Below are 7,309 nucleotides of genomic sequence, written 5' to 3' on the forward strand. Positions count from 1 at the left end.
CTTGATAGAAGGTCGCAAGGCAGGTGTAATCGGAAATAAACCTAATCCTTTGACTTTTATATTTGCAATTCAGAGGCAGAATAAGCAGTGGCTCAGCCACTGCATTCAAGGCAGTGAATAGCAGGCGGGCTGCTCTAAGAAGGAACAGTCTATGTTCTTCAGGTGCATTTCCTCTTCTTCATCTTCAGTCTCCAGGCTGAAGTAAGCACAAAATGCCTGCTGAACGTGTAGCTGAAAAGGCTGCAGTTTGGGCAGGATGATATAGTGCTGCGAGGTGAGTGTTGTTACTGCTTCCTGGTTTTCTGTCGTGGTTACAGCAGCCTAGCACTAAAACTGCAGGGACCGTGCGGGAAATGCCTCCAGAGGAGCAGGGAACCTTGGATTTTAGCTTGGGTCTGAATGGCAGAATGCACCTGAAGAACATAGACTGTTCCCTCTCAGAGCAGCCTGAAGCATAGGAGAAGAGTTAGGAAAGGTCTTTGGGGACCTCATAGCCTTGAAGAAAGCTGATAGTTTGAGGGTGCTCAGGAAAATTTGGCAAGCCCCTACCTAAGCTTCATGGAAAGATGAAGAGGCACTGCTTGGAAGGTTGGCTAGCCGGGTGTAGGAATGACCCATGATTTGTCCTTAGCATATCTTTGTAAGTAGGTAAACCATCAATGCCCACAGCAGATTGCTTCCTTCTAGTGGAAGCAAGGGAAGACAGGTACATCTTTCTAAACAATTGAGTTAATTGTTTCAAATTTAGCTAAGCTGCGAATTGTGTGCTCCAGGAGAGACCCTCCCTGTCCTTAACACTTCCTGCTGTGATTGCTACTCTAGGCTCATCCCAGCTTCTGTTTCACTGGCTCAGAAAATAATTCTATTCTGGAAACATTTTAACCTCTAAAGCTATATAATACTAAAAAGACTGTTCAGACTATTTTCCCCTCTTTTTTGCAGTGAAGCCTTGGCTGAACCTGTCTTTTGGCACTGACTTGGACCAGAATTTGTAAACAGAGTGAACTGTTTGCTGTTCAGTCTGTTTGCCTGGAGAAACCAAGCTAGCCAACCAGACTTGCATGGTTTTGTGGTGAAATGGGATAGGAGTCAGAACTGGAGGTTTGTGATCGGAGATGCAAGAGGCCAGAGAGGATATACCAGGGACTGAAAGATGTGTATGAATATGGATCTGATGAGCCACAAGACAACAGAGATGTAAGAGGGGAGGGGATGGGATGGTATCTGTTAGGATCAGGGTGTTGGCAAGCAGAACAGGGAATGTGAGGGAATCCAGTGTGGCAGAGGGGATTAACAATAGACTTAATTTCCCCCCCTGCAGTTATTATTCCTTTTAGTAGCCAAAAATTTAATCCTTCAATTAGGAGAGAAGCAGTTAACTGTACTTACCTTTTTAAAAATTATTTACAAAATACGTATGAGGTTATATTTCTATATTTCTGGTGTAAGGGAATCAAGTAGCAGGACACTATTTCCTTGCTTATAGCTCCAGTTTTCTGTTGCAAAAGAGTGTTATAGGTCACTCAAAAAATCATCAGCAAAAGCAGGTTTAATATTAAAGTGAAAGCGCAACGAAGTTCATTGGCAAGGTTCACTCTACTACTAACTAGATGGTTAAAGCACACAGAGAAAAATCAGACTAAAACCTAAAAATCAATCTAAACCTAAAATCAATAAAAAGTTATCCATGGGGAGGCTGGGGATGAAAAAAGGGTAAGAATAGGAAAGGGTAAAGATAAAAACAAATAAGAGAGACCCTCCTGTTAAGTCACAAGGTTCATAGTGGACCCCCTTGCGAAACTTAGCTGCTGACTTGACCAATGGTTTAGGCCTAAAGGGTTTGACAGCACTTAAACTTGACAGCACTGAATTGATAAAAGAATTTAACAAAAGATTCTATAGAATTTACTAAAGCACAACAGTAACTCACAGGCCTAACTTACTTGTGAATCTAATGTACTTAAGAATCTAGGCAAACAACATTCATAGTACATTTGCTATAGGATATTCACACTTCAACGCACACAGATCTAACGGAGTATGTACAAGGTATACACTTGTGAAAAATACCATCAAATCCAGTGAAGTACTCGTGTTGGATGCCTTTGCATCTTCTCAATGGGCAAAGGGTTGAGCTTCAAGGAATGGAGGTATCTGTTGAGACTCTCTCATTGGTGTTTGGCCGCAGTCCTACAAGTATAGCAGACTTGAGAGTTTGTGAGCTCTGAGAGGTGTCCCAGTCAGAGGCAGATTGCTGGTCAAGCCTGCTCCAGAGAGCTCAAAGGGTCTCACTTAGGACCGCTGTTTACAGAGTTTCAAGAGGGTTGGCTTTAGTTATAGTAATTTTTCCATCTGGCCAGAATTTGGGTTATTTTTGTTATCAAACTTTTCTTTGGAAGTTTGATAACAAAAATGTTCCACTTGGGTTGTTATTCAGGCAAGAAAAATAGGTTTCCAGGGCTGTTCGTTAAAAAACAGGAGCTCGTTAGACAGCATAAGTTCCTGGGAGCAGAAAATGTTCCTGATAAGCTGAAGAGGAGCTTAGTCCAGGTGCTGTTCGTCAATGCTGAGGCCTGACCAGCATGGCCAGAAGCGGAGAGGAAGGGGGCATGCACCACCACACCTTCTTTCAGCCAGTACCAAAGAGCTGTTTTTCTCGAGGCTTTAGTTGGGGCTAACTGCCAAGATTGTCCTAGCTTTGTTTGGAGCCTTCTTTTCTATGCTTTATCTGCTGTTTCTCATGTCCCCTGCCCCTAAGACTCCTGTACAAAACGGTATTCAGAAAGTCATGTCTGTTCGCATCCGGCCCTCCCCAGTTCAAATTTCTAGATGTTAGCCTCTCCTTTGGGCAGTGACTTGTGCAGTATTTTGGAATGGGGATTGCTGTTTCTCTGAAATGGAACTAGAATGTCTCTTAGAGCCAACTTAAGGCCAGCAGTAACATCCACTCACTTCCACTATCTTTCACCCCACCCATGATACCACCTGCTTTTTCTGGAGTCTGAGTTTTGGATCTTTGTTTATGCTATCACAGTGGAACTGTGTATTTTGTGTCTTAATGTGTTGTTAATCACCTGTGCTGCTTCAGCTTTTGTGTCCATCCTCCATGGACATTCATTGTCACCCATGCCTATTGCCACTCAGGTTGGTGAGCAGAGAAGCAGCATAGTAGAAATTTTATGCCTCCTGTTCATTTACTTTCTGACAGTGCTTTGTGCATCCAAAAAGCCTCTATCGCCTAGGCTCAGGGCTCCCTAGTGCATTCATTCCTGGCCCCTCCATCTGAACACATCGGTGATTTACCCTCACATAGTTGACATGATAAGGCTCCTATTTAGTGACTCACTTGTCTCCCTGTCTCTAGCAGTCAAAAAAGTCCTGTGGCTGTAAACTATGATCAGGATCTCTGCCTTTTCTGACACCCATGTTGAGTGATATTGAACCAATGAGTTCATTTTGTTTGTGCCTTGCTTTCTTAGTCCATAAAATGAGAGTAGTGAGACCATTACCCTCATTGCCTCCCCTTCCCCCCATCCAGGATGAAGTGAAAGGCTGCATCTGTGCGGTATAAACAAAGCCCTAATTTACATGTAAATGCGTGTGATATCGCTGTAGCAGCAGAGTTGTAGCAGTGAAGCCCTCCCTCCTTGTGTGCAGGCAGCTTATGTCAGCAGAACAAGGCTCTTTTTTGAGCAGAACTTTACCAAGCACCATCAGCTATATCAGCAAAAGCATTGAATACCAATATAGCTACATCCTTATTAGGACCTACAGCCCCACGATATTTTAATTCCTGACTTCTTTTTAGGTGCTTAAATACTTTTGAGGATCTGGATCTACCTATTGGCACTATGGAAGTTGTCCCCTTCCCAGTGGAACCCTTGCAAACAGGTTCAGAGCAGACATGGTCTCACTTTATCAATGGCTGCAGAGCGCTCTGAGAAACTCTCATAAAGGGGTCTAGAGCCCAGCAGAGCATGATCAAGCTGCTCTGGCTGACTTCAAGGGCATCACAACTGCTGCTGCTGCTTCTGACAATGCTGTTGGTACTGCAGGAGACTGGACAGGTTCTTCCTTATTTGTCTGTTCTAGTGAACAGAACTAAAACTGGTGTTGCCTTGAAAATGTGTCTCTGTTGATATTTTTCCTTTCATCCCTTACTGATGGTATTTCAAAGGTGGCACATGAGAAGACAGCATATTGTAAAGAAGAAAAAAAAAACGGTGAGGACAGTACCCTAGCACCTGAGCAGTGACCAAACCTTAGCTTGGAGAAAGAAGGAAGGAGCAGTTTGTCACCTTTCTAGTACCAAGCACAGTTTTGCAGGTTCTCATTCTCCTACATCTCTTCTTTAGAAAAAATGAGTGAAGGAGGAAGATAGACGAGTCAAAAAAAGACGTGGCTAAAGGAACTTTTTTTTTAATGTTCAACTTTTCTACCCGCAGAGTGAGTCAGTTCAACTCATCCAACAGGAAGTTCATCATCATGGCTAGGCTTCGCAAATGAAGATTTGGGAAGGGCTCTACCCACATTTGCTACAAGCGTGCTGGTGGCTAAAGAGGCCAATGTGAGATAGACAAGATCAGTTGCAAAAGGCACAGCAGAAAGACTCCTTGGATGGTATCGGCAGGATACGATTCTTTCTGCGTTGTCTTTTCTCCTCAAGAGTGATCCTGCGTGCATTCTCAAAGAAAGCAGCAGCGTTATAGATAGTGTGTCTCCAGACCTCACGATTGGAGGCCGGGGTAGACCAACAATGAAGATCAATATGGCCAAGGCTGAGATGTTGCTTCAGGGAATCCTTGTATCTTCTCTTCGGGGCTCCTCTCTTGCAGCAGCCAATGGCAAGTTCACCACAGAGCATGATCTTGGGGAGGTGGTAGTCCTCCATCCTGGAGACGTGCCCTGCCCAACGCAGCTGTGTTCTCAGCAACATGGCCTCAATACTCGTAACTGCTGCCTGTTCTAGAACAGATGTTTTAGTCACATAATCTGACCAGTGGATGTTTAGGATTGTACGGAGGCAGCGTTGATGGAAGCGTTCTAAGAGTCGCAGGTGGTGTCGGTAAATGACCCATGATTCGGACCCATATAAAAGAGTAGACAGCACAAAGGCTCTGTAAACACTGATCTTTGTGCTTTTCTTCAGGTGTTTATTTCGCCAGACTCTTTTATAGAGTCTTCCGAAAGCTCTATATGCCTTTGCTAACCTGTTGTCTATCTCTCCGTCGATCTTACCGTCTGAGGAGATGAGGCTACCTAGGTAATTAAACTGCTGGACTGATTTGAGCTCTGATTCGCCAATGGTGATATGGGGATGATGGAAGACTTCCTGAGGTGCAGGCTGATAGAAAACTTCTGTCTTCTTTAAGCTGACTTCCAGCCCAAAAAGCTCAGCAGCCTCAGCAAAGCAGGATGTTAAACGCTGCAGAGCCGCTTCTGTGTGAGTGACGAGGGCAGCATCATCAGCATAAAGCAGCTCCCAGACAAGATGGTTTAAAGTCTTAGTATGGGCCTTCAGTTGCCTTAGGTCAAATAGGCTTCCATCAGTACGATATCGAATGGAGATACCATCTTCTTCATCAAGGTCTGCCGTGGCCCTTTGGAGCATCATGCTGAAAAAGATTGTGAATAGGGTTGGTGCAAGAACACAGCCTTGTTTCACACCACTGGTTATTTGAAAGGGCTCAGAAAGTGCATCGCCATATCTGACTTGGCCACACTGATCCTTATGAAGTGAGATGATCATTTTAGGAACTTGGGGGGACAACCTAAACATTCCAAAATCTGCCACAGACCTTTTCTGCTCACAGTATCGAAAGCCTTGGTGAGATCAACAAAGGTTACATAAAGACCTTTGTTCTGTTCCCTACACTTCTCTTGCAGTTGTCTGAGAACAAACACCATGTCTGTGGTGCTTCTGTTGGCTCTGAAACCACATTGGCTTTCAGGTAGAATTCCTTCTGCTATAGCGGGTGTTAGTCTGTTCAAAAGTATTCTTGCCAGGATCTTGCAAGCAGTGGAGAGCAGAGTAATACCCCGGTAGTTTGAGCAGTCTGATTTATCTCCCTTCTTCTTATACAAGGTGATGATGACTGCATCACGTAGGTCTGATGGTAGTTCGCCTAGTTCCCAACAGCACACCACAAATTCGTGGAATTTAGCATGGAGTGCTTGGCCCCCATACTTCCAGACTTCAGGTGGAATTCCATCGACCCCAGCTGCCTTGCCAATTTTCACCTGCTGTATGGCTTAAAGAGTTTCTTCCATAGTAGGGGCAATATCCAATTCATTCTTCACTGGTTGTTGTGTAATGTACTGAATTGCTGAGTCTTGCACTACATGGCTAGTACTGAAAAGAGTCTGAAAGTGTTCAGACCAACAATTCAGAATGGAGGTTTTATCTGTGAGAAGCATTTGACCATCTGCGCTGAGTAGAGGGCTTTGGACCTGGTATGTAGGCCCGTATGCTGTTTTCAAGGCCTCATAGAATCCTCTGTAATCACCCATATCTGCACGTAATTGAATTTTTCCTGCTAGACTGATCCACCACTTGTTCTGGATGTCACGGAGTTTCTGTTGGAGCTTGCTGCATGCAAGACAAAAGGCTGCCTTTCTTTCGTGACAAGATGGCTGAACAAGGTGTGCTTGGTGAGCAGTTCTCTTTTTTCTCAACAATTCCTGGATCTCTTGATTGTTTTCATCAAATCGGTCCTTGTTCTTCTTGAAGGAGAACCCTAAGGATTCTTCAGAGGACTGCAGGATGCTATTTTTAATGTGCTGCCAAAGTGATTCAGGAGAGGGATCTATGGAATGATCTTCGAGCCCAGTTTGAAGATTTGCCTGAAAGCTGTCTCTCACTTTAGCTGATTAAAGATCGTTAACTTGGAGTCTCCTCCTTGGAATACCGCCCCTTTTAGGTTTGAACTTCAGGTTGAAATTAAGTTTACAGTGCATAAGTCGATGGTCTGTTTGGCATTCTGCACTAGACGTCATGCAGGTATGGTGAACATTGCGAACATCTCTCTGTCGCACCAAGACATAATCAATGAGGTGCCAATGCTTGGATCTAGAATGTATCCAGGTTGTCTTCAGTCTATTTTTCTGCTGAAAGATAGTGTTGGTGATGGTGAGCTGCTGCTCCACACAAAACTCTAGCAGAAGGCTGCAGTTTCCAACACCATGCTTGCCTAATACTCCTTTCCAGGCTTCAAAGTTCTTACCTACTCTGGTGTTGAAATCACTTATTGTCTGCAGGAACCTTTGGGTAAGGCAGCGCAGGTCGGTGTAAAATTTATCTTTTTTGGCA

This window comes from Neopelma chrysocephalum, unplaced genomic scaffold (assembly GCF_003984885.1).
Source record: "Neopelma chrysocephalum unplaced genomic scaffold, ASM398488v2 Primary Assembly neopelma1_24, whole genome shotgun sequence".
NCBI classification, from domain to species: Eukaryota; Metazoa; Chordata; class Aves; order Passeriformes; family Pipridae; genus Neopelma; species Neopelma chrysocephalum.